The 24,586-nt window shown below is 50.6% G+C and overlaps 1 protein-coding gene across 2 annotated transcripts in view; it reads right to left on the bottom strand.

The window, feature by feature from the left end:
• CTIF (cap binding complex dependent translation initiation factor) overlaps window positions 1-22,651 on the bottom strand; it is a 147,383-nt gene extending 124,732 nt beyond the window's left edge. For both annotated transcript variants that reach the window (XM_027656075.1, XM_027656076.1), the window contains exon 1: window positions 22,583-22,651. The gene's annotated coding sequence lies outside the window, so the exon portion shown is untranslated. The remainder of the gene's footprint in view (window positions 1-22,582) is intronic.
• Window positions 22,652-24,586: the final 1,935 nt, after the last annotated feature.

Below are 24,586 nucleotides of genomic sequence, written 5' to 3'. Positions count from 1 at the left end.
ACCAGGGCTGAGCAGCTGGTGCAGGACAACCCTTCCTACTTTTTATCTGCCTCTGATCAGCACCTTCAGGTCAGGTGAAATCCTGAAATATCCACCAGCTCACACTCTGGCAGCAGTACAGGCAGGAGGACCTTTGACCATTTGTGTTGGGGGGTTGAACTCCTGGCTACCAGCACAGCCACAGCCTGCTCCTGTCCCAGCATCTCCTTTTAATGAGCTCCTCCCGCAGCAATATTTTCTCCCTCCTAATCCAGCCCATTTCCAACAACAAGTAATTAGCAATGTGTCTTTCTGAAGCGGCAAGAGCATCTCGGAGAACGAGGCGAGCCGTTTCATCTTTGCTGCTGGCAGCCAGCTCTCGTATCCAGCAACCCGCAGGAACAGTTACTATGGAAAATAAAAGCAATGGAGATGAACCATGACTCCCTGCGTCCAGGTATTGCTGCATCTCCACCAAGCATCACGTGCCTGGTTTGGATTTGCTGCTGCAAAACCAGTACCTTTCCAGATGCTGATAAAACATAAAGCACTGAAATGTAAATTATTATATCCTGGATCTGACCTTTTTCTAATTAAAATGTAAACACCTTTGAAATCCACATCCAGCGTCTGCTGCTGGGGCTTTTCAGATACTCATTTATCCATGGCTGGCTGAACATTTGATATATTTCATCATCCCTCCAGTCTCAGGTCTGATTTCAGCTACCTGGTGATGCAGAAAAGCCCAAGTGACAGGACAAGAGCCCAACAGCTGCCACGTTGCAGTGCCACTCATGAGCCTGGCATGGAACACAGCAGGCAAACGCCACAGTGCATTGAAACAGAGCCATCAAAACAAACACAGGAATAAATGGGGGAAAGACAAAACAGAGAGAGCCAGGAGACAACACAAGTGCTGCAGAATCCAACCCAAAACAGCCCCTTTGACACAGTGATCCAGCAAGGAAGGGAGAGGAATAACCAGAAAGCCAGAAATCCCTCATTCTCACCCAGACAACAATTTTTTTATGTAGCTTGCTTCCCTGCAGTAAGCAATTCTTTGTGGTTGGGAAGTGGATCTTTTTCTTTCTTCTTTTTAAACAAAACCAAAGCCACATCACCTTTAGAAACATAAAGTCTTTTAGTGTGTCAAAACTGTGCATGAGGTTGAAGTGGTTTTCCATCAGATGGACTTTCTTGCCTGGGGGGGGAAGACGTTACCTTTGGCTTGTGATGGATATTATTAAGAAAAAGGAAAGAAAACACAGCATAAAACTATGAAAACCACTGTCTGAACTGCAGGAGGTGAGTGGAGGTGGGTTTGTGGGCTCACCCTGTGGTGGGGTGTTCCACTGCATGGGATATCAGGGCAAGGAGACTGCTGGAGCATCACTCTGACTGCAGCACAATGGCAAGGCACGCTCTTGTTCCCAGATCTTTGTACAAATTCAATATGTGCAAATACATCAGCCTTTCTAGATATAAAATCTGAAGCAGGTCATAAAAAGCCTCCAACCACCAACCCCTGAACCACAGGGTTTTTAACAGCCTGAGTTTTATAACCTAGTTGACATCGGCTGATGCTACAAACTGTGACTTAAGTCAGACATAATCCATTTCCACATTCCCCTGCTTCTACTAAAAGCTAATGGAATAAGAGCCCACACAACACCTCATCCTTGCCATCCTTCACCTTTACAAAGAAAATGTTGCCAGACAAAAGTACCGAACAACTATTATTAATATTTCAAGAAAGAGCAAAAAAGAGAATAAAAATGTGGATTTCACACACGCTCCATGGTCTGCTCTTCGGAGCTGCACTGTCTCTCCTTGGAGAGCCAGAGTGCAGGCTGGGTAGGATGTGATGGCTGCAGGGACTGCGCTGGGAGACGTGAAACAAGGATGTTCTCCTGCCAGCTGAGCTTGCACACGTACACCATGCAGGTGTGAGTGCACCCCTACGATGCGCATGGCAGGCAGCAATCCTCGGGCAACCAACACCCCATTTATGCTTAGCTATTCCAGAATCCCAGGGGATGAGCCCTGATCCCATGGGAGCAGCAGCCACGGCGCAGAACTCCCCGTGCAGGCAGCACTGTGCAGGCAGAGAGCACAGCCCACATCCTGAATAAAAGCATCACCATAATGGGCTGATCCACACGCTTTGGGAGCACTCATTCCTCCAGGCGCTGCGCACCGTCCTTTGTAAATAACTGAAGGGAAAACATTACCAGGAAGGAGATCTTTTCTTCCCAGGCACCCAGGCAATATAATGGGCACTTGGGCTGTGAAAAGCTCCGTAATCCTAAAAGACACATCCAACTCCCAAGTTGAGATGTCAACCTGCTGAAGTAATCCATCCTGCTGGTGGCTGCTGGCAGGGAGGGAACGGGGTAGGAGCAGCAGAGCCTGGTCAGCAGCAGGGCAGGCGTGGAGGCTGCTTAATCCCTATTTAATCGTGCCCACAGTTCACTGGCAAAAAGCATTTTTGTGCCCATACACTAGCGTGCAGCAGCAATTCAGAGGACAGATCTTGGCCACCAGCCAAAATGCTGGAGCTGCCACTAGGGATGGATTGGAGGGGGGGGGGCGGGATTTTATGCTAGGAGGAGCCAGCTGGTCCTCTCCTCCTGGGACTCATACAATCACAAAACGGTTTGGGTTGGAACAAACCTTTAAAGGCCATCTAGTCCAACCCCCTGCCAAGGGCAGGGACACCTTCCACTAGACCAGGTTGTTACAAGCCTCGTCCAACCTGGCCTTGGACAATTCCAGGGATGGGGCAGCCGCAGCTTCTCCGGGCAACCTGTGCCAGGGCCTCACCACCCTCATTGCAAAAAAACATTCTCATTGTATCTAGGCTGAATCTCCACTCTTTTAGTTTGAAACCAGCACCCCTTCACCTACTGGTACAGGGCCTATTTAAAAGTCTATTCCCATCTTTCTCAAAAGCCCCATTGAAATATTCAAAGGCCACAATAAGGTCTCCCTGGAGCCTTCTCTTCTCCAGCTGAACCCCCCAGCTCTCCCAGCCTGGCTCCAGAGCAGAGGGGCTCCAGCCCTCGGAGCATCTCCGTGGCCTCCTCTGGACTGGCTCCAGCAGCTCCACATCCCTGTGCTGTTGTTCCCCAGGGCTGGAGGCAGCTCTGCAGGGGGGTCTCACCTGAGGGGGCAGAGGGGCAGAATCCCCCCCTCCCCTGCTGCCCACACTGTGGGATCAGCCCAGGGCATGGGGGTTTCTGGGCTGGTTCATGTCCAGCCTCTCCCCCACCAGCCCCCAGGACCTTCTCCCCAGGGCTGCTCCATCTGTTCATCCCTGGCCTGGATTGATCCAGGGGCTGCCCCGACCCAGGAGCAGCACCTTGCACTTGGCTTTGTTGAGCCTCATGAGGTTCATATCCTCATGGAATCTTGCCTCCATCCCCGTTAATTGCTCCCATTCATCATGGTTTTCCTCATTTTGGAGATAAACTTTTCTGTGCAACACGACCATGGGTAGGAAAGCCTCAGGTGAGTCCCAAATTCAAGATTTTTGAAAGAGGAAATGGAAATGTGGCAGCAAGTTGGTTTTTGCAGCATCAGTCACCTTCTGCACCATCGGCAATGGATAAAAGCAAATGTTCCCTGGGTTCCTGCTGCTCCAACCAAAGAAAAAAGTCCTTCCTGGCCTCCGGTCTGGAGATGTTTGGGATGGGGTTACATGAGCAAAGCAAGGAGGAGATTTGAAGGAGAGACAATTCCCTATGCCCGAAGGCTGGCTCACTCACGGGGTACCTCTGCCTAACATGAGCTGCTCAACTAGAACTGCAAAGAAAAATCATCCAGTAAACCTCTGCCACGTTGCAAAGGGAAGTGGAAAACAACTTACCATGTCCTCTCTGAGATAGTTAAACTCATCTGAAAGACTCCATGCACAGATGAGTATATTCAGAGATTTTCTGAATCTTTAATTATCTTCAGTTCTAAAAAAACCCCCAACAAACCACCCTAAAAAGTCCCACTCAACAACACCCACAAATAAGATTTCCCGAACCTGCCTCTGGATCCCAGACCCCCACTACTCCACTGCATCCAAACGTTTAAGTTATAAAGGAAGCTGCAGTTTGGCTTTTACATCCTGGTCACCCTGGGACCATCAGTCATTGACTTTATCAGTTCCCATACTCACAGCAGCCGTGAGACGAGATCCTCTGAATATTCTAGTGAAAAAGAACAAGAATTGGGGAAATCACTAATTCTGTACATGCAGAAGGAAAAGCAGATGTTTCCTCATAAAATTCCTAGTCTAATAATAATAAATTAAGAGGCAGAGAACCAAACAAAGCCTGGGGAAGCACCTGGGAGACAGGGAATTCTGTGGGGGTTCAGTGCCCAGCACCACATGAGCAGGTCCCCTTTGACAGAGGTGGCAAAGGAAAGGGACATCAGTGTCACGAGAGCTGAACTTTCCAGGACTGCTGTCCCTGCTTCTGGCTTCCTCCACATTTTAATATAAGAGCTACAGCTGCTTGCAAAGGCAGGGAAAAAAGCCACAAGCAGTATCCCCCATGTCCTACCTACTTGTTTAAACCTTCTGGCTGGGAGAGGACAGAGCCCAACATACACCCAACAGGACATCTGACTCCCTCATAATTTTGACCCCAGACTGTGCCAGTCTTCAAAGTTTTCCCTTCACCTGGGGCTGGACAGTGTCCTCCTTACCTCCTTCTCCTGGTGACATAGACTGGATGTGGTCCAGACAGTCAGTTTTGATTCAGCGAAGTGACTGTATTATGGAAAAATCACTGTAACTTCAACCAGAGGGACCACCCAAACTGAAGTCAGTTCCCTGAGACAGATGATGTTCTTTGCCCACAGCAAAGACAGCTCTCACAGCTCAGGAAGATCACAGAATCATAGAATGGTTTGGGTTGGAAGGGAACCTTGTAGATCATCTCATTCTACCCCCTTGCCATGGGCAAGGACACCTTCCACTAGCCCAGGTTGCTCCAAGCCCCATCCAACCTGTCCTTGCACACTCCCAGGCATGGGGCAACCACAGCTTCTCTGGGCAACCTGTGCCAGGGCCTCACCACCCTCACAGGGAAGGATTTCTTCATAAAAGAATTTCTTCTTGGATGCCCTCGCAAAACCTAAATCCATGTTCCCATCTACAGGGATCTCCTGCCACAGTCTCCCACATAGCTTCCCACTGCAATTAGGAGAGCAAACGTGATACCCAGATGGACCCAGGTTCTGCACTGGGCTCCCAACAGCTGTCCCAGGAAGGGACATGACACAGTACAGGCACGACAGCACCCATCTGGGTCCCACGAGCCCCGGGATGTTTCTGTGTGTCAGGGGTGGGTTCCAGCTCCCTGTGAACCCACCACACTGACCAAAGTCCCAGAAGCAGGAATGCCCAGCCCTGCACAAGTGGGGATCAGACCCTCCCCAAGCTTTGATTTGCCCAACCACCATGAACTAAGGCCACAAGCTTGACCCTCCTCTCAAATCCAACCCCAGCTTTTAGCTCCTTCCAGCAGCTGATGGGACAGCTTGAATCAACTCACCAGAACACGCCTGTCTTAGGGAACCAGCCCAAAAATAGCAGGGGAAGCACCTCCCCAGACAGGAATTTTCAGAGTTACTGGCCAGCCACCAGCCTCCTTTTTGAGGCTTGAAGTGCATTTTTTCGCAATCACATCCAGACTATCACTCTGTTGGGTGCTCTGCACCAGCAGTGTTGCGACACATCTCCCAGAAAGCCATTCCCTGGCAGCCCCATTCCCCCTTGGGTTATTCCCCACTAAATCACAGTGAGGCAGGAGTGACAAGGAGCCAGCAGTGGGGATGGGAAGCGCAGCCTGACAAACCTCAGGTGTAAAGACGCTGCAGGCACTTGCACAGCTCCGTTTATCACCCAGGGGGCCTCTGGGTCTGTTCAAAAGGAGGTAAATGAAGCAGCCTGACTCAGCTGAGCCCCAGCAGGCAGGAGCAGGACAGGGAGGTGTTCCTTAACACAAAGCAAACAGAAAGGCAGGTACTTCCAGGACATGACAAGTAGTATGTTTTGAGATGAACATGAGGTTTGGGAGTGTCTATTTACCTCCACCAGAAGCAATGACAGTAGAGACAACTGGTCTTGATCAAGAAAGCTTTGGGACTCATCAACCCTATGTCCTAACATACCCTGCTGTCCATGTCCTTGACACCAGCCCCTTCTGTCAACCTCAGGTCTTGGATCACAGAATCACAGAATGGTTTGGGTGGGAAGGGACCTTAAAGATCATTTTGTTCCAACCCCCTGGCATAGGCAGGGACACCTAGGACTGATCGCCCTGCAGCGACTGGGTGACCTGTAGGCAACAGGGGGTAACACAGAAACAGAGCCACAAATGAGTTTTACACCACTTTTTTCTCTTTTGTTAAAGGGTCCTTTAACAAAAGGTTAAAGGTTGGGGAGGTTGGGGAGGATTTGATTAATCAAAAGGGTGTATAACGCTATGTACTCAGCTGGTATCTCACATCAAGGGCCTTGCAGGTGGAAGCCCATCATTCCCAACTCTTGGATATCTGCACAGTGCAGGGGTGCCCATCTGAGGGGTATTTATGATCCATCAGTTCAGGAGCAGAGATTAAAAAGGGGCTGGAAAAGGCAGTTTTGCAATATATTACACAATATGAAGGATAAAGAAAACAAAACCTCGTGTCTAGTGCTGAGTTAGTGCAGGACTTGGAGACTTCAGAGGAAAATGCAAAGAATGGCAAGATAAACACAGAATTCTGGGGCTTCAGCAGGTTTTCTCCACTCCTGATGGAGCTTTCATAGAACGATGGAATGCTTTGGGTTGGATGGGACCTTTAAAGATCATCCAGTTCCACCCCCTGCCATGGGCAGGGACATCTTCCACTAGACCAGGTTGCTCCAAGTCACGTCCAACCTGGTGCTGGACACTTCCAGGGATTCAGGGGCAGCCACAGCTTCTCTGGGCAACCTAGTGTTTTACTTTTGTGTTTGCTCAGGATTCTCAGTCCATGGGGACACTCTGCTGCTGCTGAGCATTCCCACATGACCATGACATCCAGAGGCAGTTCAAGGTCTTCCAGCACCTGGAATCAGAGGTGACACCTGGCACTCAAGCCCCACATGTCCCCTCCTCCAGTGTGGGGCGAGGGACATACTTCTCCTCTGTCACAGTCACAGAATTCTCCCCTGAAGAAGCAAAAGGTTGAACCCATTCACATAATAACAATAATATGTTTTAAAATCACTTGTTTGCCAGCAGCCCAGCTTTGGCTCACTGAATTTTAAATAGTTTTGGTCAAGTCACTGCAGCCAAAACACTGGGAAGAAAACACTGAAAAAAATCCTTCTTCTTTTTTGGGGGGGTTTGGTATTTTTAAACAAAGGATTTTTACTTTTATGTCATGGTGACGTACACTACATTTCCACAGCTCTTCATTATGGTGTAAAATAATTAAAGACAGATTTCATTTTGGATTCAAATGGGACTTTACATTATTTTGTTTCCTGTTTTAATAGAATAAAATATCTGTTCTCATTGAACTCAGTTAAAAGCCCTCTTATCCTCCACAACTATCCATAACACCATGATTTTTCTATGGGCTAATTAAGAAAAAAAAAACCCCAAACCAAAACAAAACTACTTAGCATTAATTATTTGGTTCGTGGTTTACAGCAGGATGTTGAGGAGTATTCAGAATATCTAAGGATAACTTGGGGTACCCACTCAAAGGATGTAGCAGTGCTTCAGGAAAAAAATTTAATTTAAAGTCTTACTGTAATTCACTTACACGTTGGAAAGTCATAGGAACCTCAGGAAAGTATATATATGTAATTTAAAAAAAAAAAAAGAGGTGAATAAGGAAAATGGGATCCACATTCCCCCAGACAGAAGGGACACTGCTGCAGCCTCAGTTCTGCATGAGGCACAACCCCAGTGCCAGCCCTTTCAGGCCTTATCATCCCAGCAATGCCTCTGCTTTGGCTTGTTCCCAACTTCTCCATGGGCTGCTCTGCCCCAGGAGAAAATATTTACATTCCAGAGACTATCAGGCCCTGTACAAGGTAACACCCAGGGCTGCAGAAGCCCCAGCTCAGACAAAGCTGCTCCTCCAGTGATGCTTCCCACTCCCTTTCAGGTCAAACTGGAACTTGCACAGGACAAGGGGATAAAAAAAATGTAACAAAACAGGTTTTCAGGGTAATGCTGCTGACTGGTTGTTTTCTAAACCCTCTGCCACCGAGCCCCCATGGTGCTGATAACCTCTGCTGATCCCATCAGGTGGTTTAACTGGGAAGCTTAGCAGTAAGCCCTGTTCCTGCAAGGAAACACCATGTTACATCAGGTTATTCTCTGCCCAACAGGGACCATGGAGGCTTTCAGACAGCACAGGGATAAATCCCAACTACAATTTTCAGGAAGAAAATTAAGTGTATGAATGGAGGGAACTCACCCCAAGTTGCAATGTTTTGTTGTTGTGTTGGATTTCAGGCTTTTTCACTCTCCTAGGCTTTATTTTTTTCATGTTGAAGGACCTGTTAAATCTTGTTAACATTCTGCAAATCCCTGTCTTGCTGAAAAAAGAGAATGTGGCACCTCTGAAAGGCACCTGTCCTATATCTGTAGCAAAATAAACCGTTTTTGAACAGGAAGAGGGGGCAGGTAGGGAAGAGGGAATCTACAGCAGGGAGGGCAGAAGGAAGAAAAAATGGGATAGGGAATAAAAAACCATGATAGGGAAACAAAAAAAAAGGTAGGATAGGGAGACAAAAAATGGGATAGGGAACAACATCAAAAATAGGATGAGGAACAACAACAATAAAATGGCAACAACAACAATGGCAATGAAAGAAATGGGATAGACAATAAAAATCCACCAGGCTAGGCAACAACTCCGCATCCATGAGCAGGGGCATAAAGTGTCACTGCACAACTTTCATCCATTAACTTTGGTAGCAAGAGGATTTCTGCAGTAAAGAGGATGCATGTGTATGGTCAGGGCAGAGGGAAGAGCAGGGAGTTGTGATGAAGGAAAGCTGTGCAGGGGGGCTGCCTGGGAAGTCTGGCAGGCTGGGACCACCAAACCCGGCGGGATGGCCATTGGAGCAGGATGGGCAGTTCACAAGTATTACACCCTGCCTGGCTACAAAACTCATTCCCAGGCTTTACCCACCCTTGAGTGAATGAATGATATTATTAAGAGACAGACAATAAATCAAACAGCAGCTTGGAAAAACCCGGGAAGCCTCCAGAGAGCCAGGGAAACCTGCACTATCTAGGGAAGCGCGAGATTACAATAATTAGGTCAGCTGGCGATAAGCCTTCTCAGCACACACAGGCACACACACACTCTGCTGCCTTGCTAGAAAGTGGTGATGGCCCCGAGGAGCTGAGGAACCCCATAGGAAAACGGCAGGGGCATTGAAAAGAGCGGGAGCAGGAAAAGACCTCTCCCTGCCCCAAACCGTGGCACCCGCTCAGCTCCGGCTCTGAGGGTCGGCGGGTGCACCTTGGGCAACTCCGATGGAACACGTGAAAATTCCTGCACTTTCAGCCATGGTTCAGCACCCAGCAAGTGACCCAAAGGGTTGTGCGGTCTCCATCCTTGGAAACAGCATCAAGACTCAGCTGGATGAGGCCCCGAGCAGGCAGGTTTCAGAGAGTCACAGAATACGCTGAGTTAGAAGGGACCAACAAAGATCACAGACTCACACTCCTGGCCCTACACAGGACCATTCCCCAGAGTCTGTGTAGAAGATGGCTCTATGTTGAGCAGAGGGCTGGATGAGAGGACCTCTAGGGAGCTTCAATCTGGAGTAATTCCAGGGTCTCACCTAGGGAGACCTTCCTTTGGCACAGACTTACAGGACAAAGCTGCAAAGTCTTATGTCCAGCTTAATCAAAAGCAAAAGAAACTTCACAGCAGCAAGTGGCCTGGAAGTCCAGCTTGACCTTTAGGAGAGGAAATAGGTTGCTGTGAGCCCAAGTACACAGCAATCACAGTGGGCAAAGCCTTCTGCTCTAGGAGGCAAAGAGGATGGTCCCAATACAGGGAGTGCTGACAGGGTATGGATGCACTTTTTCCCCTGTAAAGGGAGCCAGAAGCTTTTTTGTTACCCATCACTTCCTTCCTGGATGGTTTGCCATCAGTTCTGCCCCTCCTGGCAGCCTCAGGGCTGAAGGACATGAAAGAGCCTCAGCTACAGCCCCAGAGGAGGGGCTCACATCCAGATGTTTGACATCAAAATTAGCAAACAGAAAAGGCAGACCAAAGAGGAGGATGCACTCACTGCCCTGACCCCCTCCTTGCTCTTCCTCCCCACCTCTGTACCATCATCTGCCTGTCTGGTTTGGCCATCAAATACCGGGGCCCAACCTCCATCCCAAAACATAGAAAGCAGTCACCTATTGCTTGGGCTTTAGGGTCTCTCTGCAGGCACTGATTTGAATCGAACCCTCACCTTCCAAAAGACACTTGCTTTTCCTAACAGAGGAGGCAGACACTCCTTCTCTGGAGTCTCCACATTTTTTTTTTAAGCTGCTTCTTTTTGAACACCACACCAACACTCCCACCTGCCCTGCAACCCACAACAGATCCTCAGAGCAATCCAAACAACAACAAACAGCATGAGATGCTCGTGTTGAAGTCTCAGTGCTTCCAGCCCACACAGCTGTGTTGATACCAGCAAGCTTTTCCCACCAGTCAGCTGCTGAGTATTCCAGCCTCTGCCCTGCTCTGGTGAGACCCCACCTGCAGAGATGCCTCCAGCTCTGGAGTCTCCAGTATAAGAGGGACATGGAGCTGCTGGAGTGAGTCCAGAGGAGATGTTCTGAGGGCTGGAGCCCCTGTGCTCTGGAGCCAGAATGCGAGAGCTGGGGGTGTTCACCTGGAGAAGAGAAGGCTCCAGAGAGACCTGAGAGCCCCTTCCAGGGCCTAAAGGGGCTCCAGGAGAGCTGGAGAGGAACTTGGGACAAGGGATGGACGGACAGGACAAGGGGGAATGGCTTCCCACTGCCAGAGAGTTAGATGGGCTATTGAGAAGGAATTCTTGGCTCTGAGGGTGGTGAGCCCCTGGTTGCCCAGAGAAGCCGTGGCTGCCCCCTCTCTGGAAGTATCCAAGGCCAGGCTGGATGGGGTTGGAGCAACCATGTCTAGTGCAAGGTGTCCCTGCCCATGGTAGGGGCATTGGAACTAGGTAGTCTTCAAGGTCCCTACGAATTCAAAGCGTTCCAGGATTCTATGAATAAATGAAATCTTTCAGGACATAAGAACTTTACTGACTGATTGATCCAAGTTAAACCCAATTTTCACACAAGAAGAGCATCCTAGAGACTCAAGAAGAGCATCCTACAAACTCAACTGTCTTCTACATCCTTCATGCAGCCATGAAGTTCCCGCACTCAGTACAGTTCACTAGCCAAAAACCATGAGCCCCACTTCAATATACAGACATTTTTCCAGACTCCTAAGTCATGCAGAACACCTCATGCACCATGTGCACACTCAGCCTCTAAAATCCCCTCAGTAGCTTCCCGACCGATGCTCTCATTCGGTGATGCACTCTGACCCGCCTCCAGCACATCAAAAAACAGAGGCTACAGCTCCCCATGTACTTTTAATCAAAGTTCACTGCTTTTTTGTTAAAATAATTGGCTAATCAAACCCATTGCTTCCAAGCTGACGTTCCTCCTAATGCTTTAATCAATAGACAGAGGTGCTCAGAGGAGAGCTAATAGAGCCTGAGCTGAGTGTAGGTGCTGCAGGGACAAGGCTATGGGTTTTCAGTCATATCACTGGATGACGTGGAAGAAACCTGAGGAGAGAGAAGCTGGAAGCACACAATGGATGTGTCTGCTGGATAAACAGACAGAATTAGGGAAATAAGTGGCAAAATACAGCCTCAGGCTTGTTAGCCTGTGGAGAGAAGCAGAGGAAGGCTTTGCTGGCTGACACTCCCAGCCAGTCTCAGTGTAACACTTGCAGGCACATGGAAAATCTCAAAAGCACTAAGGAATGGAGGGAAGAACTTGCCAACAGATGCACCTTTTAATATCCAGTTAAGACAGCTACAAGAGTCACACCACTGGATGCTTTACCACCACCACAATGCTTAACTAAAGGCCTCCAAGGGTTTGTGATGTGGTTAGATTTCTTAAAAGAGGGGAAAAAAAAGATGAATACAAGCAAATTAAACCCAAGTTGGGTTACTGAAGTATTTCCAGGTGATGACCAACTTCATTTTTCCCAGCATGATCCTACATCTCCACGCAAATATTCATCTTGGCTGCTCAACTTCCAAAACTCCTCCATTACAAGTTTTTTTTCACATCAGTCCCTACCGAAGCTTAAAGCATAAAATTTGATTTTAATGCCTGTATCATCTCATAACAGCAGAACTGGACAGAAAAAACAAAGTGATGTTCCCAGGCACCTACACTCCACCTGCTGCAATGGGCTGGCCCAGGGCAAGGACCAAGGGACTCAAGGAAGGAGAAGTGTGATGTGACATGGGCAATACAAGAAACAATTGTCTAAGTTTTCTGGGTTTTCTTGTAAAAATACCTGGAAATTCTCAGTTTATATTTACTTACCAGAGACAAACCCCAGCATACCCATAAGTGCACCACAGTATCTGCTGCATACCAGACCAAAGAAATGGCTTCCTTCCAAAGTGCCTCCCTCATCCTTCTAAGCAGCCTTTTTTGTTGTGTATTTATAGCTCTCACTACCAGGAAAAAGCCTCCTCCGTGTACTTTCCATGGCAAACAGCTCCTTGAGACAGTACCTAATGAGAGGGGCAGGTGAAACCTGCCTCCTGCAAGACTACTAAACCTTCTCAGAAACATCTGGCTGAAGCAGACAGGGCTGATTCAACAGGGATCCTGAAAAAGATCAGACAGAACTGGGTCCTGGGCTCTGTGCTCCTTGTCCCAAGATTTTGGGCTAGTCAAGGTCCTGTTTTGGAGCACTCAACATGATACCTTTGCTACCAGCATCAGGCTGCTCAATATGAGGACTCCCAGGTAGCCCTTATGCACTTGAAAGGTACCTTAGAGATGCTTCAGCCAAGCACAAGTTTGGTCTAGCCCTAGCAACCTAACCCAGCCTGTGCTGGCACTGATTCCGTGACATGAGACCACCACCCAAAATGCCAAAAGGCCCTATTTTCCAGCTCTTCTTCTGTGGCACAACAGGGTCATGATTCTATGATTCTAAGGTTCATATCCATAGCACCAATCCTCAGTGCTATTGGATCCTATCCATTTCCACCAGGGATCTCGACACATACAAATTACTACTCTTGAAAGTGATAATTGAGAGAAAATACAATTTGAGACAAGAATAATTTGAGGCAAAGATAATTCCTACTCCAACAACTTTGCAAAACGAAGGGGTAAGTGGCACATGCTGGAATTCCCCAAGCAGATCAAAATTGCTTTCAGGGCTTGGGTATCTGGATTTTGGAGAGGAGATGGAAGACTCTGGGGCGCTTGACTGTTTCATCTTCTTTTTATTTTCCCTTATCCCCTTTAGGGAGAAGCAGAGCTTGCAGGCAGCTGTGCTGGCTTCCAGGGTAGGAGAATAATTAACTCGAAAACTAATTCACTTGTTTTTTTCTACAGAACACGGCACACCAAATGCCTGGTATCAAGAGTGGCAGACGATTTAGTGACTCCCTGGCTGAGCAGCAGTGTCTGAAAGCCCTGTGGAGAGCAAGCAATGTGTCCTCCCTGGTATTTAGCAGCCGGTTCAGCTCTGCCGTGAAAGGCGAGCTGGCAGCAGTCCTGCACAGAGCTGGTGTCACTCTCCATCCATCACCCACACCCACCTCTCCCAGCAGTGCCTGGGCATCCTTCAGCAGTGCCAGTAGCATGGCCAGAGTCACCACCTCCCCAGAGAGAGCCCATGACATCAAATGTCATCATTTCTTCATATTATGACTGGGCTAGCCCTCAAATTTTCACTTGGCCGGACCTTCCCCCACAGATGTCCACACGGAGGAGGGGCAGACAGGAGACCTGGAGCTGCCACGGGTCTGGCAGCATGTTCTCCTCGCTGCTTTACTCTCCTCCTGGCATGGGGAAAGCTCCTGCTGGCGGCTCATCCTTCCCCACCGTGCCCTTCCCTCCCAAAACATGCGGCAGGGAGGGAGACAGCTCCTGCTGAATGGAGCGAGCGTAACTGGAGGTGCTCAAGGAAAACCTCGGCAAAGCCAGCAAGGGATGACTGTGCAAATCAGAGCAAGGGAAAGGCTGAGTCACTCCCTCCCCCACAGCTCCAAATAGCGAAGAGTGTAAGGAAAATAATTCTCTGAGCTGACAAAAAAGGAAGAGAATCCCCAGTTTAAAAAAAAAATCAAAATCAAAGTGCATGTAGTGACAGCAGCAGGGGAAGGGACAGAAAAGGCAGCCTCGTGCTGCAGCTGCAACTGCAACTGGGACAGGAGCAGAGAGAGGCAGAGCATCATCTCTGGCTCCTTTGGGAACTGGAGGCTCACTAATCACTTTTAACAGCAGCTCCAGCTCCAAGGCAAGTTCATGGACCATGAATGATGCCGAAAAGCCACCACTGCTGCCTCATCTTCTCCAGGTGATGGTGCCAGCCATGACCTCAGTCTTAATGGGAAACTGCAGCAAGCCTGGGAAGAGCTTGGGCAAGCTTCTGGGGACAGATTTTACCCACTCCTCAGTGTGAAAACACCCTGAGTGAGCTTCTCGGTGGTTACACGTGAAACATCTGTATCAGGAGCAGTAACAGTGTAAAGCTGATTATCCATCCCAGCAGGTACAGGGCCAGAATAAGATAAAGGCTGAAAAAACCCTTTTGAACTGCAGGATACCTGTACAGGCAGGAGCCTCTGGAGAGAAATCAGCCACCAGCTTTTCACTGCAAGCTCAGTGGTCATGCACAAGCACAAAACCTGGGGACAGCAGAGTGGCAGCATAGAACAGAACAGTTTGGGTAGGAAGGGGCCTTTAAAAGTCGTCTAGTATCATCCCAACGTGCCCTCCCTGGCAGCATCCCTACAGCCAGCTGTTCCTTCCCTATGCTCAAGATGATTCGGCTCATTTCCTTAAAGAAAATGTAGTGAATTGCTAAAGGTAGCTATGAGTTAACCGACCCACTTGCACCCAGACAGATAATATTTAAGCTCACGATTGATGCAGCCTCTCCTTCGAGACAAGAAGAAATTTGCATTTCCCTTTTCCACCCTTTTCCTTACAGCCTGTAAGTTCTTTTCTGTAAGATGTGCCCTCCTCTGTCAAACTTGGCTGAAATTAGTTCCTGGGTTAAGAAAGCTTCTGGAGGAATAGCGAGTGACAGCCAGTCTGAGTGCATAAGCCTCATTGCTGTTAATTAAAAAAAAAAAAGGAGCAAGGACAGGAACAGGGGAGAAGCTTCAAAGAGGCTGTTTGCAGTCGATAAATAAATCTCTCACCCCGTGTAATGAAAATATATATTAAAAAAAAAAAAAAAGCCAGGCAAATGTTCTTTCTCGGAATCAATTCTGAGAAAAAACAATGTGTGCTCTGCGGATGCTCTGAAACCCAGGAGGGAGGGAGGAGGGACCAGCACCCTGGGGCGAATCTTGGCACTGAAAGCATCCTGGCATTAAGGGATGCTGCAGCTCTGCTGAGAACCAAGCACTCCAGAGGGCTGGCGATGTCCTGCTCACCACTGATGCTGCTCCAAGCATCTGCAAAGGCAGGAAAAAACGCTCCTCTCCCTGCGCCAGGCCAACACGGGGATGGACAGAGCCGGGATGCAGGGAGGGATGGAAAACTCAGCATTCACCAGAAGAGCTTTCCAGAAGTGTGTGTGTTTCATTGCAGAGCTGCAGTCAGGATGAGAGAAACTGCTGATCTCAAAAGAAGGGGGAAAAGCTGCCAGAGAAAGCCATCCATCACCCCATCATAGCTGGTCCCCTGCAGCTCTTCATCCACATCCTCCTCCTCCTTTAGAGGTCTCTGCAGCCACTGTGGTGAGACCCCCAAGGACCCTGAAAGCCCCACCTAATTCATCTACTCGCTTGCAACGATGAAATGTGCACACAGCAAGAAAAATAAAGGAAATAACTTCCCAAAGCACCCCCTGAGCCTCCACGTCCTACTGCAAAACCTCCAGCTGCAAAAATTATTGCTGCAAGTTTTAGTGTCACCAGCCTGGCTCCTCGAGCCAGAGAAAAATGTAATCAAAGATGCCTCCAAGACCATCGTCTGTCTGGGAAGAGACATTCCTTGGATCAACAATATGCCCTGATTTAAGGGAATACACTTCCCATGGGTGCAGGCATACACCCCTCTCTCCTCTCACCGTGCAAAGCAAACACCACCTCAAACACACAACGCTGTTATTAACCTCCAGCTGACAATCACAGCACAACCACAACCTTTCCTGCTTTCTTTTCTTCTCTTGCCCAGACATCCAACATGGTGTTTTTGATGACAGGTTATTAAAATCCCCTCTGGCTTCACTGCAGTTGGACACAGCGCCCAGGAGTCCTCCAGTCTAGGGGGTTTTGTTTCTGGATGGGTGATGCAGAGAGATGCAACACCCAAAACCAAACTAGCACTTTAGCCCAGAGAAAAGGAGGCTCAGGGGGGACCTTCTCGGTCTCTACAACTCCCTGTGACAGGAGGTTGTAGGAAGGTGGGTGTCAGACTCTTCTGTTCTAGCTTGAAAGCGCTGTGCCAGCAAAGACAGACCTGTGAGATTTAATCAAATGACACAAAACACTTGGGATCACACCTGATTATTTCACAGAAACACAGAATCGTTTGGATTGGAAGGGACCTCAAGATTGCCCAATTCCAATCCTCCCACCAGGGGCAGGGACACCTTCCACTATCCCAGGTCATTCCAAGCCCCGTCTAACCCGGCCTTCAACACTTCCAGGGATCCAGGGGCAGCCACAGATACTTTGAGCAACCCATGCCAGGGCCTCATCACCCTTGCAGCCAAGAACTTCTTCCTCATATCCAACCTAAATCTACCATCTTTCAGCTTAAATCCATTCCCCCTTGTCCCATCCCTGCTCGCCCTTGCAGCAGACCCTCCCAGCGCTGGTTTGAGGTGGACTGGCTGCCATCCCTGACACAGCTGATCACAGGGACACACTGTCCTGCTGCACTGTGCCACGCTCCCGTGCCACAGCCTCCCAAGCCAGCCTTCCCACACCAGCCCAGCCACTCGTGTCCTGGGCCAGCTCCCACCCAACGCAACCAGCGGCACCTCGGTTGTGAACACCAGCTCCTCCCAGGCTTCTCCCATGGTCCCTGGGAATGACAGCCAATCAATACAGCTCCTCCAGGATTTCATGAGAGTTCAAAAGCATTTCTCAGAATTAATTATGAACCCTGCTAATGGTTCCCCATCACTGGTGCCTGGGGAAGCCGGTGGCAGCCGCGTGTCTCCTGGTAGCTTCTGCTCTGGTGCAGGGCAGGCTTCAGTGGTGGAGAAGCCTTCCCAGGGTGGCATAGGCTGTACAAACCAGTCCCAGCGAGCCAAGCCTGCTCCAGAGGCAGGAGAAGGTTGGGGATTTTTTTAGGGTTTTTTTTGCATTAGGGCCAATTGTAGTGGGTTCATCCTTGTTGGATGCCAGGTGCCCACCAAAGCTGCTCTTGTCACTGCCCCCTGTAACTGGACAGCAGAGAGAAAACATAGCAAAAGGTTCATGGGTTGAGATAAGGAGAGGGAGAGATCACTCACCAATCACTGCCACGGGCTAAATAGGCTGAACTTGGGGATATCAACTGAATTTATTAACAACAAAATCAGAGCAGGATAATGAGGAGTAAAATAAATCTTAAAAACACTTTCCCCACACCCCTCCCTTCTTCCCAAGCTCTGTCTCCTCCCCCATAGTGGCACAGGGAGATGGGACAGGGGGATACAGTCAGTTCATCACATGTTGTTCCTGACACTGCTCAGGGAGAGGAGTTGGACTCCTTCCCCTGCTCCAGCCCAGGGTCCTTCCCACGGGAGAGGTTCACTATGAACTTCTCTGATGTGAGTCCTTCCCACAGGCAACAGTTATCCATGAACTGTTACAATGTGGGCAACTCTTCCATGGGGTCAATCCTTCAAGCAGGGCTCCAGCCTGAGTCCCCCACTGGGTCACAGGTCCTTCCAGGAAACCTGCTCCTCTCTCCATCACACATCCTGCCAGAACCCTGCTCCAGCACAGGGGGGTCACAGCCTCTCTCAGGCATCCCCCTGCTCCAGTGTGGGCTCCTCCAGGTGGAACTCTGCACTCCAGTGGCCCTCCATGTGCTGCAGGGGCACAGCTGCCTCACCATGGGCTGCACCACGAGTTGCAGGGGAACCTCAGCTCCAGTGCCTGGAGCACCCCCTGCCTCTCCTTCTGCACTGCCCTGGGCATCTGCAGAGCTGTGTCTCTCCCATATTCTCACTCTACTCTTCTCTGGCCACACTTACACCTACACTACAACTTTTTTCCTCCTTCAACACATTATCCCCAAGGCATCACTGCCACCTCTGATGGGCTCAGCTTTGGCCAGTGGCTGGAACTGATTCTGTTGGACATAGGGGAAGTTTCTGATAGCTTCTCACAGAAGCCACCCCTGTAGCCCCACTGCTACCAAAACCTGGCCACGCAAACCCAACCCACCAATTAAAAGCACTGGTGAGAAATAAGAAGCTTGTGGGCACCTCCGCGCATCCTCGTGTCACCGAGGCATGATGTGACACCAGGAGATGGGGCACACCACACACAGCCACTCATCCCTGATCCCCATCCCCCCATGGTCATATTACCCCAACCCTTTCCATCCTGCTGGAAATGCAGATGGCTTCCACCACCCCAAATGGACGCAGCAATTCTGGGGAAGAAGATGAAGCTGAGCCAGTGCTGGTCTGCCACGGAGGAGACGCCCTCCATAAGCATCTGCACATTATGAAATACACCCATAGTAGCTTCCTGGCTGACAGGTGTGGCAGGATTTGGTCCTGCAGAGATAGCTGAGGCAGAAGTTTAGTTGTGCCACCAGGGGCTGTCACCACAGGTCCTCCTACCACCTAAGAAACCAGGTTCTTCTCCTCCTGGACCACAACTGCTACATGCCCAGGGGATGGGGAGGCCAAGGGTTGTCTCTGTAGGAGAGGAGGTGGGAGCAGTCGCCTACCTGAAGTAAGCACAAGACTACTCATAGCCAACCTGTGGTGCCTAAAGCCTCAGAGGTCCATGGACTGCCTCAAAGGAGTCTCCAAAAGCTAACCCAAACCAGCAAAGATCTCAAATCCACTATTTGCCATAATAAATTTTCCTTAATCCATCCATGTTAGAGACACCATTCCGATTTCTGGCCACTGTTGAGGTACCTCTACATTGCAGAAGACAATGACAATGCAGAATCCAGCAAGCCAAGAGCAACCCTGGCACACCCCAAGGAAGATGTGAAAGAAACAAATCCTCTCTTTTCAGCAGCAAAGTTGATGTTTTAATGCACAAAAGTTTTAAGAACCTGCATCGTTGTTTCCATTTCAGTCTGAACTGAGCAGGGGACTTATTTCTCTTAGGATCACCAGCAAGAAATCTGTGTTGTAAATGAATATATATATAAATACATGCACACATATGTATATAAATAAATGAAATAAAATAGCCAGGGTCTCAAACAAACATAAAATGATTGGCTAGCTACAGTAGCTCTTCATTTCATATGACTCAGTAATCTGGTAATTATACTCAGGTAGCAGAACTGCCCCTTCTCTCAGGAGTTTCACAACAACAACCTAAGGCATTTACGGAAATTATTTGTCCAGAAGCCTCAACACTTCCAAGATTTTAGTTGTTCTTTCCCCAGCATGATGGAGACCAAGAGCTACCCCAAACAGGGCATCAAACTGTTAACTCTGAAACTTAACAACAGTGTAACATAAATGTCTTAACACTTCTGCCAAACTGAAGAACAATGAAATCACTAACAATATTTAATGGCTCTATCAAAATAGACAGGCAGAAAGTTAAATGTGTCCCAAACAGCTCCTGAAAAAGCTCATCTGCTGCCCCAGCTTCCATAGAAACCACAGGGTCTTGCTATACTTTTAGCTATAGCTCCTCACAAATACACAGGACCCCAAAGACTCACTTGAGCAGCAAGAACATGAAATTAAATACAGTCCAGGAGGGTTTTCTTGCTGCTTTGTACAGACCTGCAGGCAAAAAATTCAACCAGTGATAACTACCACAATTTCACTCCGTTGCTTCCCAGCAGCAGCAAGGATGGCTGCAAGGAGAAACAGGAGAGAGACACACAAAATGATAAAGGAGAGGAGAGTCAGCACAGCAAAATTTGTCCTCACCAGGAGACCACAATAGAGCGAACTCAACGCAGCAGTTCACCCCACAGTGAGGGTACTCTGAGAGAGAAAAAATGGTATTATTCTCATGAAAGATCAAGTGATGAAGGAGAGACTTCTGGAGATAAAGCTCAGCACCTCGTCATTCTCCCTTCCACATTTTGGATTGAGGACTAACAGCTATCAAGTATGTTTTCATGCTTTGCATACTGTTTTTCATGGCTCTCAGGAACCCTTCATAGACCACTCCCATCCCATTTGTGGATGAGGTCGACTCAGCTATGGGAATGAATGTGCCAAACCCAGCCAAGCCACGCAGGTAGCTCACTCCTCTCCCAAATCCCATGGCAAGGGCAGTTCATCTCCACAAGCAGTTTCTACAGTCTCCCATCAGCTGGAGAGCTCCTGGGTGTTGGGCTTTACCCTCCAGCTCACCTGAGACAAGTCTCTTCCTCACATCACCTTCACCTGCAGCATCCAACTGCTGCTCCTCTGCCTTGAAAGCAACATGAGATCTTATAAATGATAAAAAGAAATGCACAGCCTGAGCTTCCCAAAACAGACACTGTCTCTCTGCCAAAGTTAACACACTTAACACAGGGAAACCACAGCCTGCAAATCTTACCCAAGGCTTCAGGGAATAAGATGCAGCACAAGATTTTGCTTTCGGATCTTGGGTTCAGCAATGGCAGAGCAAAGCCTTTATGGTCCTCATGGGGAAAAATAATGTGGATGGACAATATGAAATGGATTTTCCCACTCACTGGAGACAAAGTGTGAATATTTGCTTGCCAGTGTCACATAAGCCATAAGCAGAGCAGAATGTTTCCCTCTCCATCCCATGCAGCACCCTCCTGTCAGCATCTGGATGCTCAGAGGATGCTCCATCATCAAAAAGCCTTCCTAGATTTTGGAGAGGAGGGAGTGTTAAATCCCCTGGTCTTATTTTGGCATCTTTGCATTGAAAGAAACAACCTTCAAGCTCAGTATATCCTCTGCTTCCTTCCACCTCTTTAATTTCTGTTAACAAGGCCGTGATTTCAAGCTTCATCCCATAACCTGCCTGAGTGGTGGAGAGAGAGCAGCGTGGACTACTGGAGCGGGAATGAAGGTGGCACATATGGACATGTGGAAATGGCCTATTTGAAAGGAGCAACCAGGTCCTGTGGCACTCCAGCCCTCCTCATCATGCTGGGAAACAGCACCTGCCACTTTCCAAACTGATGGCATTACTGCCTCATACCACGTGGGGGTCTCACTGGTGGGGGTCTCACCCCTTCCAGAGGAGCCTGACACAAGGAACAGCCCCAGGAGATGAGAACCTCAGTCTCATTCTACAGAAAAACAACTCCAGGGACTGAGATTTGAGGCACTGGGACTCCTGTGAAACACAGCAACTGTGCCTCCAGCCCTTTAGCATTGCTGGGGGCAGCTGCAGCAAAAAGCATCCCAGGACCGCCGGCTGCCCCACTGCCACAGCATCTGTTGTCCCCTACTGTCACCCACGGCCCCCGAGACCACGTGCAGCCAGAGTGACTCTGCAGGAAAACGATAACCATAAAATAACAACAAAACAGGGTCCCCAGTGAGCCCTCGCTCACTGCACCCAAACTCAGCCCGACGCCAAGGATGGGCAAAGCACCTCCTGGGAGGTGGGAGACTGCTCCCATCCCCGGACCCCCCCGCAGCGGGCATCCTACCGGGAATGTGTCCCTCCCCCCAAGGCGCTCAGGTGGCACCTTTGTGCCTGCGGATGTTGCTGTGCGGGATCCGCCGCCGGCTCTGCCGCGGCGGGGACCGCGATGGGCGACGCTTCACTGCGATGGGGACGCGATGGGGTCCCTCTCTTTTTGTCCACGGGGGGCTCGCCGCGGCGGGAGGGGGGAGGCCAGTCCTGCCCTTCGCCAGCCTGACGGAGCGGCCGGGAAGCTTCCAGAGGCCGGGAGCACAGCCGAGCGCAGCCCCGGAGCTCTCCGCGGCCGCTCCCGCTGGAAGGGGCACATGTCGGGGGGGGCTCCACGTCCGCGCACGGGCTGTCACCGAGCAGGGCGGGACCCCCCCGGGGACGAGGCCGCCCGGGCACCGCCACCACCGAGACCTGCCCCGAAACCGGCTCCATCCGCAGCGCGACCCTCCTCCCCGCGGGGTTCGGGTGTTTCCACGGGAGACAAAAGCCGGGATGCGCCCCCCCCTCCCAACACCACCACCTCCTCTCGAACCTTACTCCCCCCCTCGGCGCTGCTGTGTCACGTCCCCCCCGGGCCGGGCTTACCGTGCGGGGCCGGGCGCGGTCAGTGCCCCGACGGGGCGGTCATGGGCACCGCGCCGGGTGCGGGGGGACGGCGGGGGGACGGCGGGGGCACCGCCCGGCAGGACGCACCAGCTCCGGCTCCGGGCTCGGCGGAGGGACGGGCCGGGGCGGCGGGGAGTGACGCGCCGAGCCCCGCCCGCCGCCGGCCCTGCCGGGAGATGTAGTGCGGGACCGGCCCGGCCTGGCCGCCCCGCGGGGCTCCGGGCGGGGTACACCGCATCTCTGCACGCACGGGGGTCTTAGGGGGACACCCCCCCCCCCAACATCCTGCACCCTTGCATCCCGCCCTCCGGGCTATGACAAGGACACCCCGCCCCGCTCCGGATCCCGCACCCCGCACCCTCCGGGGATCTGAGAGGGGCGCCCCGCATCCCGCACCTCCGGGCGCTGAGAGGGAGACACCGCATCCCTGCACGCGCGGGGGTCTGAGAGGGACTCCCCACATCCCCGCATCCCACGGCTCCGGCAGGGAGCCCCCCACATCCCGCACCCTGGGCATCAGAGAGGGACGCCCCCCAGACCCCTCACCCATGCAGGTCTGACAGACCCCCTCCAGATGCCGCACTCTGGGGATCAGAGGGGGGGACCCCCCCCCACATCTTGCACCCCGGGGCTCTGAGAAGGACCCCCCGGATCCCACACCCTGAGGATCTGACAGAGACACCCCAGGTCCCCACACCCCGGCACCCCCAGTCACCGAGCCCCCAACCCGTCAGTGCGGGTGAGAGACCAGCCAGAGCTGAGAGCAGCGTTCGGGGTGGGACTAACCCATCCGATACACAGCACTCAGGGACAACTCTGGCATTCTCATGTCCCTGCCCCTATTCGGGATTCAGCTCAGAGCCGCATCCTCTCCCATCCTACCTCCTCACAGCCAAGCAGCATCCAGCTGGGCTTTAAGGAGGGGGCTCTAAACTGGGCTTAAAGGAAAGAAACTGCAAGTGTTTCATTGAATCACTGAATGATTGGGTTGGAAGGGACCTTAAAGATCAGTTTGATCCACCTCCCTCTAATCCTGCTCTCTGCTAGTTTTAAGCCATTCCCCATTGTCCTCCAGGCACTTGTCCCTCCAGCTCTCCTGGAGCCCCTTTAGGTGTTGGAAGGGGCTCTCAGGTCTCCCTGGAGCCTTCTTTTTTCCAGGTGAACACCCCCAGCTTTCCCAGCCTGGCTCCAGAGTAGAGGGGCTCCAGCCCTCGGAGCATCTCCGTGGCCTCCTCTGGACTTGCTCCAGCAGCTCCTCATCCCTGTGCTGTTGTTCCCCAGGGCTGGAGGCAGCTCTGCAGATGGGGGTCTCACCTGAGGGGTCAGAGGAGCAGAATCCCCCCCTCCTCTGCTGCCCAGAACCCCCCAGGACATGGGGGGTTCTGGGTACCAGCACACGTGTCCAAGGCATGTGGAGCTTGTCACCCACCAACATCCCCAAGTCCTTCTCCCCAGGGCTGCTCTCAATCCATTCTCCACCCAGTCTGTATTTGTGCTTGGAGTTACTATGACCAACATGCAGGACCTTGCTTTTGGCCTTGTTCAATTTCATGAGGTTTGCATGGGCCCACCTCTCAGGTTTCTCAGGGTCCCTGTGCATGGCAGATAAACCAAGTTTTTCTATATAAACACAGAAAATTCTGAGACAAGAAATGTAAAACCCAGAATTTAAACACATTTTAAACACCCCTCTAGCCAGCCCCTTCAGACCTGCTCAAAACCACCAAGAGATGTTCCTACAAGCAACTGAAACCACATTCTCCTTCCCACATCAGGTTCCCAAAAACACCCACCCGGCAATCATTCCCCTTTTCTTGTTGCATGGGTTGTATTCAAGAGGTTAACTCAATTTCGAGCCATGGATTCTTTGTTGCTCCCTGTCTAGCTGTGCTGTCACACTCGTCCGGATAAATGGATCACGTTAATGAACATCAACGGAAAGACCGCAGCCATAAATTCACCAGAATCGTTGGCCTCTGAAGA

The sequence above is a fragment of the Corapipo altera genome, unplaced genomic scaffold, assembly GCF_003945725.1.
Source record: "Corapipo altera isolate COAL_440 unplaced genomic scaffold, ASM394572v1 61553, whole genome shotgun sequence".
Taxonomy (NCBI): Eukaryota; Metazoa; Chordata; class Aves; order Passeriformes; family Pipridae; genus Corapipo; species Corapipo altera.
Note: the sequence above shows the minus strand (reverse complement) of the source record. Positions and strands in the feature narration are given on the sequence as shown.